Source organism: Chelonia mydas, chromosome 5 (assembly GCF_015237465.2).
Source record: "Chelonia mydas isolate rCheMyd1 chromosome 5, rCheMyd1.pri.v2, whole genome shotgun sequence".
NCBI lineage: Eukaryota > Metazoa > Chordata > Testudines > Cheloniidae > Chelonia > Chelonia mydas.
The window spans coordinates 54,471,478-54,485,427 of record NC_051245.2 but is presented as its reverse complement, the minus strand read 5'-3'; the positions used below and the strand labels follow the sequence as shown (position 1 = coordinate 54,485,427).

Here is a 13,950-nt window from a genome sequence, read left to right as displayed (position 1 = left end):
ATTTACGTGCCAGATATGTTAAACATTCATTTGCCCCTTCATGTTTCAGCCACCATTCCAGAGGACATGCTTCCATGCTTCTGAAGCTCATTTTTAAAAAAAAGCGTAAATTACATTTGTGACTGAACTCCTTGGGGGAGAATTGCATGTCTCCTGCTTTGTTTTACCCACATTCTGCCATATATTTCATGTTATAGTAGTCTTGGATGATGACCCAGCACATGTTGGTGGTTTTAAGAACACTTTCACTGCAGATTTGACAAAACGCAAAGAAGGTACCAATGTGAGATTTCTAAAGATAGCTACAGCACGTGACAAAAGGTTTAAGAATCTGAAGTGCCTTCCAAAATCTGAGAGGGAGGAGGTGTGGAGCATGCTTTCAGAAGAGTTAAGACAGCAACTCTCCGATGCAGAAATTTCAGAACCCGAACCACCAAAAAAGAAAATCAATCTTCTACTGGTGGCATCTGACTCAGATAATGAAAATGAATGTGCATCGGTCCGCACCGCTTTGGATCGTTATCGAGCAGAACCTGTCATTGGCATGGATGCACATCCTCTGGAATGGTGGTTGAAGCATGAAGGGACATATGAATTTTTAATGCATCTGGCACGTAAATATCTTGTGACGCCGGCTACAACAGTGCCATGCAAACTTCTGTCCTTACTTTCAGGTGACATTGTAAACTGTGCAGCATTATCTCCTGCAAATGTAAACAAACTTGTTTGAGTGATTGGCTGAACAAGAGTAGGACTGAGTGGACTTGTAGGCTCTAAAGTTTTAGATTGTTTTGTTTTTGAGTGCAGGGTTTTTTTTACATAATTCTACATCTGTAAATTCAACTTTCTTGATAGAGATTGCACTATAGTACTTGCAATAGGGGAATTGAAAAATACTATTTATTTTACAGTGCAAATATTTGTAATAAAAATAATAATATAAAGTAAGCACTGTATGCTTTGTATTTGTGTTGTATTCAATATCAATATATTTGAAAAATGTAGAAAATATCCAAAAATATTTAAATAAATTATATTCTATTAATTTTAATCGTGCGATTAATCACGATTAATTTTTTAATTGCTTGACAGCCCTAATTATGAATAACTACAATAGGTTTGTTCGTAAAAATTTCTGTCTTTTTTCCAAGATGTATTTTGGGTCATAGGGACTGATATTAAAAAGTTGTTTGCATCACCTGGACTTACTGCTTATATCAACAGTTAAAAGGGTAGCTTAGCTATAGTCACATGGGACCTGATTCTGCTCTTGCTTAGAATGACACCAGCATGATTCCATCAAGTTACTCACACCAGTGTGAATGCAGCCTCAAGCCCACATTGTATAGTCGAGGCACAATGTGTCAGTATCTTTTCCATATGTGTTTGCATTCTCTAGAAATTAACTGCAGCACAGAACTGGAAACAATCATGTCAACAAATAGCTAGACTTTTATGGCTCATTCTTTACTTTATGTACTGATTTATTTTATAATGCCAATGGAAAGCATGTGTGTATTGTTGAGTTAGAAATTGATGTTTACTACTATGGTTGTCTGTAACGCTATACTTTGAAACAAGATATATGATTTAGCTTAAAATATTTCCTGTATAAATAAATTTGTAATAAAGCAAATAAACCCCTTCAAAGGCTAACCTAAATACATCAGTAATAAAGTAATCCCTTCAAAAAGCAACATTTGGTACTTTGAGAACAGGATATTTTTTGTTACCATAGTTACAATTATAAGCACTAGTGCTAGCATGTAAATTTATAAGTAACCTTTCCTTGACATCAGACAAAGTATAATAGTTTAAAACAGACTTGAAGGTTAAACAAATGTCTAGTGATATCTCTGACTATATTGCTGTGCATATTTAGTAATGATTATGGTAAACACCTTGTATATAACTCACATATTGCTGGTTTGCAAAATTATTCACCTAGGGAATCTCAGATACAGCAACTGTTTTCAATAGGGTTCTTCTTTTTCTCCGAACTTCCCACTGGTTTAATGAAGATAGTGGGGGTAGTAGTGAGTTTGGGGAGGAGATAGGCTTGAATGACTTTCTCAGGGTTACAAATGTGCCAGAAGTGGAACCACAGTTAGTCCAGCATCCTACTGTCTCTCTGCCCTTTGCTCTAAACCATACACCCACACAAGAGTAATCCACTTCAGTTAGGGAAAGAGACTGTGACCTCTAACAAGGATCCTTGTTCATGCACATAGTACATACCAGCTAAGAACAGTCAACACGTGGCATGATGAAACTCTCCTCTTTGTGGTAAGCAATGCTGCTTTCCTATCTCCACCATCCACGCACACAGAGACACGTTTTGTGTCTCACAGACATTCTTTAATGGGTTTTTTTATTAATGATAATTTCTCATTTACTTAAATAGCTTTAAATGTTCAGAAAGACAGGTTCACAAGCAAGATGAATGTGTTATGGTAATAGAGCTATTATGCATCTTGCCCCTGACAATCCTACTTATTTTAATAGGATGATAGTAATTAGAGATAAAAGACTTACAAAGGACCTGATTCAAAAAGTCAAAGGAAAGCCTCCTATTGACTTTGGTGGGCTTTGGTTCAGGCCCTAGGTCATCAAGGCCACCTTCCTGCGAAGGCAGGATATTACTCCCAGACAGAGGAAGTGACTGATATTAGTCTGACAGTGAACTTGCATTAAACATTTGTATTGCAGTAATGCACACAGGCCTCAATCAAGATCAGGTCTTTATAGTGCTAGGAACTGTATAGATTCATGGTAAGAGACAGTCCGTGTGCCAGAGAATTTACATTCTAAATAAACAAGACAGACAAAGATTGGGAGGGTTAACAAAGAGGGGACGTGATTTGCCCAAGGTGACAAAGCAAGTAGAGTTGCCAACTTTCTAATCGCACAAAACCAAACACCCCTGCCCTGCCCCCTGCACTGCCCCTTCCCCAAGGCCCTGCCCCTGCCCACCCCTTCTCTGAGGCCCCGTCCACAATCGCTCCATCCTCCCTCCGTCCACCACTCGCTCTCCCACACCCTCACCAGGATGGGGCAGGGGGTTGGGATGTGGGAGGGGGCATGAGGGCTCTGGCTGGCAGTGTGGGCTCTGGGGTGGGGCCAGGGATGAGGGGTTTCAGATGCCATCCTCGCATCTCATTGGTTCATAGAGTCACAGAAGATTAGGGTGGGAAGAGACCTCAGGAGGTCATCTAGTCCAACCCCCTGCTCAAAGCAGGACCAACACCAACTGAATCATCCCAGCCAGGGCTTTGCCAAGCCGGGCCTTAAAAACCTCTAAGTATGGAGATTCCACCACCTCCCTAGGGAACCCATTCTAGTGCTTCACCACCTTCCTAGTGAAACAGTGTTTCCTAATGTCAAACCTAGACCTCCCCCACTGCAACTTGAGACCATTGTTCCTTGTTCTGTCATCTGCCACCACTGAGAACAGCCGAGCTCCATCCTCTTGGGAACCCCCCTTCAGGTAGTTGAAGGATGCTATCAATGCCCCCTCACTCTTCTCTTCTGCAGACTAAACAAGCCCAGTTCCTTCAGCCTTTCCTCATAAGTCATGTGCCCCAGGCCTCTGATAATTTTTGTTTCCCTCAGCTGGACTGTCTCCAGTTTGTCCACATCCTTTCTGTAGTGGGGGGGGGGGGCCCAAAACTGGATGCAGTACTCCAGATGTGGCCTCACCAGTGCCGAATAGAGGGGAATAATCACTTTCCTCGATTTGCTGGTAATGATCCTACTAATGCAGCCCAATATGTCATTAGCCTTCTTGGTAACAAGGGCACACTGCTGACTCATATCCATTTTATAATCCACTGTAATCCCCAGGTCCTTTTCTGCAGAACTGCTGCTTAGCCAGTCAGTCCCCAGCCTTTAGCAGTGCATGGGATTCTTCCGTCCTAAGTGCAGGACTCTGCACTCGTCCTTATTGAACCTCATCAGATTTCTTTTGGTCCAATCCTCCAATTTGTTTAGGTCACTCTGGATCCTATCCCTAGCCTCCAGTGTATCTACCTCTCCCCCCAAGCTTAGTATCAGCTGCGAACTTGCTGAGGGTGCAATCTATCCCATCGTCCACATCATTAATAAAGATGTTGAACAAAACCAGCCCCAAGATCGACCCCGGGGGCACTCCACTTGACAGCTAGACATGGAGCCATTGATCACTACCTGTTGAACCCAACAATCTAGCCAGCTTTTTTAACTTGCTGGCAAGAATACTGTGGGAGATCATATCAAAAGATTTGCTGAAGTCAAGATATATCATGTCCACCACTTTCCCCATATCCACAGAGCCAATTATCTCATCGTGGAAGGCAATCAGGTTGGTCAGGCATGACTTGCCCTTGTTGAATCCATGTTGACTGTTCCTGACCACCTTCCTCTCCTCCAATTGTTTCAAAATTCTTTGAGGACATGCTTCATAATTTTTCCAGGGACTGAGGTGAGGCTGACTGGTCTGTAGTTCCCTGGGTTCTTATTCTTCCCTTTTTTAAAGATGGGCACTATATTTCCCTTTTTCCAATCAGCCGGGACCTCCACCGATCGCCATGAGTTTTCAAAGATAATGGCCAATGGCTCTGCAATCACATCAGCCAATTCCCTCAGCACCCTTGGAGGCATTAGATCTGGACTTGTGCATGTCCAGTTTTTCTAAATAGTCCTTAACCTGTTCTTTCACCACTGAGGGCTGCGCACCTCCTCCCCATACTGTGTAGCCCAGGACAGCAGTGTGGGAGCTGGCATTGTCTGTGAAGACCGAGGCAAAAAAAGCATTGAGTACTTCAGCTTTTTCCACATCATCTGTCACTAGGTTGCGTCCCCCATTCATTAAGGATCCCATGCTTTCCCTGACCTTTTTCTTGTTGCTAACATACTTGTAGAAACCTTTCTTGTTACCCTTCAGATCCCTTGCTATCTGCAACTCCAGTTGTGTTTTGGCCTTCCTGATTATACCCCTGCACACTTGAGCAATATTTTTATACTCCTCCCTAGTCATCTGACCAATTTTCCACTACTTGTAGGCTTCCTTTTTGTGTTCCTGGACAATGGGAACTGTGGAGTTGGTCCTCTGGGTGCAGGTAGCGCACGGAGCCTCCCTGGCCGCCCATGTGTCTAGGGATTGCAGGGAACCGGGAGCCGCTTCTGGGAGCCACACAGAGCTAGGGCACTCCTTACCGTAGCCCCAGAGCCCTGCTGCACTGCTGACTGGACTTTTTACGGCCTAGTTGGCAGTGCCTACCACAGCCGCCAGGGTCCCTTTTCAACTGGGCGTTCTGGTTGAAAACTGGACGCCTGGCAACCCTAACAGCAAGTTAGTCACTGAAGTCAAAAATATAAAGCCTGGGCCTCCTGACTCCTACTCCATGTTGCTTCACTAACCAATTTAGCCGTAAGGGTTTGTTCACAATGCACTTGATTGTAGTGCAAGATGCTCTTGGTTTCAAATCTCACCATTTAGGTCCACATTTCGACACCTTTATTCATGCTGAGTAGTACCTTACTCCACAAGTAGTCCCAAGCTACATGGTAGTAACATGGTGGCAGTCAGATGGCCGTTTATGGCAAGCAGGCCCAGCAAATCAATTTCAAATAAAATATTTTTTTTAACCCAGGTGATCATTTGATTGAAAATCTCTGAGAATTGGAATAAATGCTCAGATCTGTACAGTTGTCTTTGTCTTGATATTGAGGAAAGAACTGATGAATCAAGAGGAGCTGTTCTGATGCACTTATTTGCTTCTGAAAACATGATGATGTTGACAATATCAAGCAAGGGACTGGAATAGTAGAGCTGCCTGTGAAATGGGGAATATGAAAGATTGTATGAAAGACTCATTACCAGATGAACTGCAGAAAGCCTAATTTTTTTTTTTTGGAAGGTCTTGGTGAACATTTCCTTACAGCTCTGCAGTTAAAACAGATGTGCACCACATGAACATGTGGCAAAAATATAAAAGGAAAGGTACTTTGGTGCCCATACTATCCAAAATCTTTGCATAGTACATTTCTGCATCTGTTATTTAATAATTTCAATATTTTGCACTTCTGTGTTCTTGCCCTCTGAGGATCGTAAAGCACCATAGTAGGCATTAAAGAATCATAGATCCGTTGAAGTGGATAAAATCTATCCCTTTATACTTATGAAGAAACTGAGGTACAGAGAGATAATGTGACATTTCTAAGAATATACAGGCAATCTGCAGTAAAATTGCTAATAGAAGCTAGATTGCCCAACTCATAATCCACGTGCTAGCATCACTCGGCCATCCTGCCTCATGTTTGGATTTTTAATACTTCTAGAGGTATTTAACAGGTGAACATTAAAAAAATAGTTGGACTGCAAGGAGGCAAAACAGGATCATGGGATGCTTTTACCAGGGTCCTGATCCTGCAAAGTCCATTGCACTCAGTGGGGCTCTTTCCAAGGACATAAATGAGCTTTCAACCAGGCCCTGTGAGTGAAAGAGGTGAGCATTGTACCTGAATGGCTTAGGAGCCTTATTAAAGAGCCAAGTTCCCACTGTCTTGTGAAAAGTTTACTGGATTACCTTTAGAGCTTGTTGGCGCACATGCTGTCTGCTGAGTCTTTTCCACTTGTCTCACTGCATCCCTATCTTGGTCACCAGAAGTGGGGATTGAAACTGGCACTTCTGGTTCTTAAAGCCTGAGCTGCTAGTGCTGGAGCTAAAAGCCTGTACCAGGCTCATCAACCTACATATGTGGCCCAGCCCTGCCCCACCTCAAACGGGGCTAGAGCACCGCACTGAATGGAAGTCGGTTACACACTAGTTGTCACAATGAAGTATGATTGTACAGCTCCTCCATTTAACCGAACCTATTCTGCTAATTCATGCCTCTGCCCGCTTTGGAAACAATGCTCAGTGTTTCTCTGCCAGCTAGAATCACAGCTGTAGAATAGGTACAACACAACCTGGTAAGATAATGAAAACTTTACACGCTGCTTTTCAGGTCATTAAAGTAAATGCCTCTAGGCTGAAAATACTGTAGTAACCTTGGCTCCTTCTTTTCCTGGATGTTGGGATTATTGCTCTCATTATAGAAATGCTGGCTCCCCTGGTTTCTGTGTGTGCCAGCTTGCTTCATCCAGCTGCTGGCTCTGGCTCTTCTCCTGACCCCTCTTCTGAGGTGCTTTCAGCAAAAGTATGGATGGATTTGAAGCTGTTTGAAATTTCAGGGCCTTCATTGTGACTGTAGATAAGCCGGATGTTTGCCCTATTACATTTATTTTCTCTGTCTGAGTGTCAGGAACATTTGAATTCCAAGTCAAATTCTGAATAGGTACAAAGGAAGAAGAAAGGAAACCTTGCCACTTTCCAGTAATGAGTGCCTCCCCTAACTCCTGTGATGTATTTTTCAGTGACATACACACAATAGTTATCTTTTATTTAACACAATACAATAAATATAAGGAAAAGAGCAATGCTACTTATTTGAAAGTAGTCAGACTGTGTGCAAGTAATCTGTGTGGACAGAATTACCTGTAAGCACCAGTTTTGAATTATCCACTATAAAATTATAGCCAGATCTGAGCCCATGAGCTTCTATTGTACAGAGATGTCGATAGTCAGCACCTTCGGGGCCTTCCTGAGCTCACTGGCAACCCAACTCCTTCTTTGTCCCAAGGACAGAGCCTAGGACTTTGCACAGTCCCTCTGTAAATGCCTGATTCTGCAATCGTTCCTATGGGGGTGCTATCTTAGGAGTTGCTACTCATGTGCATTGCCTTTGCATCATTCTGTGGACAATCCCCTGTGGGGCTGTGGAAACCTCAACAGAACTTCCAGCCAACCTGGGACTCACTATCCCCTGTCATGAGCAGTTGTTTGAGACGTGGGGTCACCACTCTCCTTTTGTTCTATCTCCATTCTTATGCTGATATATACTTGCTCAGCCAAGTGCAATCAATAGTTCCTTCTCAGACTCCAGGAACATCCCATCAGCCCCTACAACAGTTACTCCTGGGGGAATTCTGAACCAAAAAATTAAAAATTCTGTGCCAAAAAAAATCTGTGAGCGATATTTTAAAATTCTGCATAGTTTATTTGTCAAAATAACACATTATAATCACACCAGTTTTGATTATTTTGGTAATTTATGTCAAAATACCTGTCAGTAAGTATGTCTATAACAATACAGACAACAAAAAGATTCAGGAAATGTTTTTTGACAAATAGATTCCTTGCTAGGTGTCATAAATATAAAGGGAAGGGTAAACCCCTTTAAAATCCCTCCTGGACAGAGGAAAAATCCTCTCACCTGTAAAGGGTTAAGAAGCTAAAGGTAACCTTGCTGGCACCTGACCAAAATGACCTATGAGGAGACAAGATACTTTCAAAAGCTGGGAGGAGGGAGAAAAACAAAGGGGCTGTCTGTGTGATGCTTTTGCTGGGGACAGAACAGGAATGGAGTCTTAGAATTTAGTAAGTAATCTAGCTAGGTATGTGTTAGATTATGATTTCTTTAAATGGCTGCGAAAATAGCTGTGCTGAATAGAATGAATATTCCTGTCTGTGTGTCTTTTTTGTAACTTAAGGTTTTGCCTAGAGGGATTCTCTATGTTTTGAATCTAATTACCCTGTAAGGTATTTACCATCCTGATTTTACAGAGATGATTCTTTTTTACTTCTATTAAAAGTCTTCTTGTAAGGAAACTGAATGCTTTTTCATTGTTCTAAGATCCAAGGGTTTGGGTCTGTGGTCACCTATGCAAATTGGTGACGATTTTTACCAAACCTTCCCCAGGAAGTGGGGTGCAAGAGTTGGGAGGATTTTTGGGGGAAAGATGTGTCCAAACTATGTTTTCTCAGGAACCCAGATAAAGTTTGGTTGTGGCAGTGGAAGTCCAGGGGCAAAGGGTAAAATACTTTGTACCTTGGGGAAGTTTTAACCTAAGCTGGTAAAAGTAAGCTTAGGGGGTCTTTCATGCAGGTCCCCACATCTGTACCCTAGAGTTCAGAGTGGGGAAGGAACCTTGACACTAGGCATAATAATAAAGAACTCTGAGTAACAATTCATTTAAACTACAATACAGAACCATATTTCCTGCATCCTTCAGAAGCAGTGCAAAGGCTTGGGGGAGTCGGGGTAATGGAGGAGCTGAGGGAGAGGGAAGTAATTCCTGGGAAAGAGCCTGGGTGTGAACTTGGAGGGTTGTTGGGTATGGGTGGGAAAAGTATAGAACAGGGTTTTTTCGGGATGGGAGTCAGGCACATCTGCCCTGTCCCCATGTGTCCCTGCACCCTCTTGTGTCCTTGCACTGCCTGTCCCCATATGTCATTCCACCCCCACTCAGACACCCACTCCTCCATCCCCATGTGTCACTATGCCACCACTCAGCCATCTCCCTCCTCCCTGTAGCCCTGTGCCTCCTCTCCCATTCAGCCCCTGCTCCAGTCTCTCTTCCCCCACTAGCCCTTATGAAGCCCTGTCTGTGACCCCCCAGCAACCTCATGTGCCCCACGCTACTTGACCTGACAGGTGCTATGAAGAAGGCCACTGCAGGCCCTTTCTCTTCCCTATGGTAGCAGGGGCTGGGTGGAAGCAGCTGTTCTGTTCTAGTGCCACAGCACCCTCTGGTGGGAAAAAGGCAGAACAGCTTTCCACCAAAAGCTATTTTCTGCAAAAAAAACTTAAAACTATGTGCGGCACACGAATTATGCATGTGCACAGTGGAGCAGAAATCCTCCAAGAGTAACCAGTTCCCTTAGTATCGCCTATGAAGTGCTGCAGAAAATAGTCTCTACAGGGCAGCTGAAAATAGTGCAAAGGATTCTGAGGTGCAACTGAGGAGAACCAGCAGCGAGTGGTTCAATGTGGGAACGTGATATAAAAAGGTGAAGTATGCTCTAACTTCTTGATCTAATGTTTTCACTGGGGAGTGTAATTGAACTCTAGTGAATAGAAGTGACCACCCTCCATCATATTGATTTTAAAAAATATAGGGAGGTAAGCCTGAAAAAAGGCAAAGAACTAGCCTCTCTTTGTGTGGACACACATTGTGCCTGTAAAATGATTGGCTCTGACAATCTTAGTACTTAAGTACCTGATCTGAAGGTGCAATTTAAAAAAGCACTTAAGCATGTGCTTAAAGTTAGTCACGTGAGCAGTCCCACTAAACACCTTTTAAGTGCTTTTCTGGACTAGGGCCTAGGAGTAGCAGCACTCTGATTTGCACCATCTATTGAATGTGTCAATGTGTGTCAATTTTGCTGCACAACTTGCCCCCACAAAAGTGAGGCTTTTCTTTTGAAAAATTAGCCCTTTGATGAATTTATCATTAGCCCAATATTTCAGCATTATCCCAAATTGACTATCAGAGACTCTATCCCCCATTTTGGGGTTCTTAACAGGTTTCTCTCAGAAATTAACAGTACAAAAAGTTAGAAAAATTTAATCATCAGGTCTGCATCTGGCTCAGACAGGCATCTCTTTAATAAACTCTGGCATGCAGCTGTAGCTGGAATAGCAGATGTTCACTTATAGTCTTTGAAATCTAGTCTGATGTAGCAGGGAAACACTGGCTTAGCTATGATACATACTACTTTGATATTAAGGCTTCTGTCCCTGTAATGCCAGATCAGCTCAAGTGAAATTTCAATACCTTAAATTTACTCTTACTTCAGCCAATGGTAAGATAATAGCTAGCAATTAGAGAGTAATTGTGATGCATTTGAAAACTCATACTTACACTCAAAATACAATGGACAAAAGTATTTACTTTTTAAAAATGTAAATGCAAGACTTTTTGCATTATGGGATCTTGGGATGTTGCCATTTGCTTTGATATACATTTCCCAGGCAATACAATGAAACATGGAATACAAAAGTTCAGCTATCAGAGTAGCAGCCGTGTTAGTCTGTATTCACAAAAAGAAAAGGAGTACTAGTGGCACCTTAGAGACTAACCAATTTATTTGAGCATAAGCTTTTGTGAGCTACAGCTCACTTCATCGGATGCATTCAGTGGAAAATACAGTGAGGAGATTTATAATACAGACAGAACATGAAAAAATGGGTGTTAACTGATCACGCTCCTTATAGTGTGTATGAGAAGATGAGCTATTATCAGCAGGAGAGCGGGGGGGGGGGAACCTTTTGTAGTGATAATCAAGGTGGGCCATTTCCAGCAGTTAACAGGAGCGTCCGAGGAGCAGTGGGGGGGTGGGGGAAATAAACATGGGGAAATAGTTTTACTTTGTGTAATGACACATCCACTCCCAGTCTCTATTCAAGCCTAAGTTAATTGTATCCAGTTTGCAAATTAATTCCAATTCAGCAGTCTCTCGTTGGAGTCTGTTTTTGACATTTTTTTGTTGAAGAATTGCCACTTTTAGGTCTGTAATCGAGTGACCAAAGAGATTGACCTGTTCTCCGACTGGTTTTGAATGTTATAATTCTTGACATCTGATTTTTGTCCATTTATTCTTTTACGTAGAGACTGTCCAGTTTGACCAATGTACATGGCAGAGGGGCATTGCTGGCACATGATGGCATATATCACATTGGTAGATGTGCAGGTGAACGAGCCTCTGATACTGTGGCTGATGTGATTAGGCCCTATGATGGACACAAATCAGATGTCAAGAATTATATAAGTACATGTTTGCAGAATGATTTCTTATGAGTCTCTTTGCATCAAACTTTAAGCATATTAGAAAGGCTCTTACTTTCACTATCTCCAATATTTTAAGTGTCAGGGTTACAGATCTCACGGGTCCCTGTTTCAAGTGAAAGATGGAGAATATGGTCCCTTTGACATTAATGCTTTTCTTCATTATGTTTATGGTCCCTAGGCACCACTAAAATGCACAGAGTTTAAGGTATGTAACCTGTATACAAACTAGAGCTGATTGGGAAAAAAAATGGAATTTCTGCATTGTGGGAAATGCCAAAACATTGGAATCTGTTTTTATCCTAAATTGGAACAAAAAGTCAATATATCAAAACTTTTTTTGTGGAATAAAGAATTCAAGAGTTTTGATTTGGAAATGTTGAACTGTTTCCTTGCTACATTTTTAACTAAAATGAAGCATTTAGAACATTTTGTTTTGGGTTGAACTCAGGTTCTGTAACCTGAGCAGCTGCCTTGCTGCAAGGGATTGGGAGGTTCCATCATACTCCATGGGTTCTATATAGATTTGGGTGACATTTTTTTGGTTGGTAAATTCCATGAAAAATTTATTTTTCATCATGCTGAAGCTCTTTGCAAAATTGGGTTGAATTTAGTGAACAGTTTCAGTTGAAATTTTTTTAAAAAATTCAGACTATTTCAACGGCATTGTGTTTAGAAATTTAGTAGTTAAAAACAGGGGAGACACCCAAAAAATGATCCACAATCACACAAAAGTTAGTTTTGGTTTCAAGATAAAAGATTTTTGGTTCAGCCCTGAACTGAAAAATCCTTTACTTCTTCAGCCTTAGTTCTGTCCCTTGTGGCAGAGCCTGGAATTGCATGCAGGCCTCCCGAACTCTGGCATAGGACCTTAACTGCAAGATCACCCTTCCTCTCTAATTTAAGGTCTCGATAAGAGTTGTCCTTCCAGGTCAATTTTATACAAACCCAGTTCCTCATCCCTAAAGATATGTAGTTTATAACCACATATCTAGATATTTCTCTAGGAAATTGGATTTAAAAGCATTTCATTCTTTTTATTTTGCTCTTGGTTTGAATTGCTGAGTTACTTTGTTTAAATTGGCATTCTTCCCCCACTCCCCTGCCACCACTACACCAAGATAATATACTTAAGACTTACTGCTCTGTTCCTTGAGGAATCCTCTGGAAGAAACCTGATCTGTTTTCTATTTAATTCTGCTTTGCAAATAGAAAATACCAGAACAGGACCTAAACTGTAAATTGCTAATAAAATATCAATTCATTCTATTGCCTTTACCTTGATTTACCAATTTTCCAGGTCATTTTCAGTGTTGAGAGTGATAGATAGAAAGGGGAATGAATTGGCTGGAAGCTCATATGCATTCTTACTCTATTGTTACTTGTTATTTTTGAAGCAGGAAACTTCCAAAAGCTTGTAAAATGTAGGTGCAAGAACATTTTTGTTGTTTAGCAGCTCGTTGTAATCCATCTGAGAAAAAAAATAATTACTTCTTTGGTACTTTCTGGTTCACCACACCAGTAAAAGACATCATATCTGGAATATCAGACTTAACAGAAAAATGGGTTCTCTGTCTTAAATTATAATCATAAATACTATGGTCCTAATTCACCACATTACTCTACTTTTCACTGGTGTTGCTTCATAGTCTGCAGAGCTTGGGGGGAAGGTATGCATCTGTGCCATGACCTAACTGCTTTTTGGCAGGCCAAACCTGAGTAGTCCTGTAGTGCCAGGACACAATGCCACTCAGATATGGAGGGGATGGGTGTAGGGGCTCATGGCGAGGGCAATGGATAGAGGAAGAGAAGGATCACGTAGTGGGGAGCAAATCTGTCCCCTCCATTTTAAATGTCACTCTGCAGCCCTGAAATCAATGGAGTTACATGTAGCATAAAACAAGAGAAGAAATGAAATCTTTGGGCAGCCTTCCTCAAGGTCAGTCTACATAGGAGCTGGAGGTGTAATTTCCAACTTGGGTAGACACATATGCACTAACTCTGATCACGGTAGAATCATAGAACCATAGCACAAAGAAGGAACCGCAAGGGTCATCTAGTCTAGTCATCTCCAGCCAAGATGAAGGATTTATTGTCTAAACCATCCAAGAAAGACAGTGATTCAGCCTCTTTTTGAAAATCTCCAGTGAAGTCTATGACTTCCCTAGGCAGTGGCAACTCACCCTTTGACTGAGGAGGGCTGGGAACCAAGTTCATCCATAATGTAACTCCATGTATCAGATTAGGTTTAGGGTAGGTTCTGGAATTCAGGTTCCATATTAAACCAGGTCTCAAATACA

The 13,950-nt window shown here is 41.8% G+C and overlaps 1 long non-coding RNA gene across 1 annotated transcript; it reads left to right on the top strand.

Annotated features, from left to right (window-relative positions):
* The first annotated feature begins 275 nt into the window (after window positions 1–275).
* LOC122465859 lies at window positions 276–13,600 on the top strand. The gene is made up of 3 exons (XR_006290972.1): window positions 276–491; window positions 8,822–8,825; window positions 13,590–13,600. It is a non-coding gene; the product is annotated as an uncharacterized LOC122465859 (long non-coding RNA).
* The last annotated feature ends 350 nt before the right edge of the window (window positions 13,601–13,950 follow it).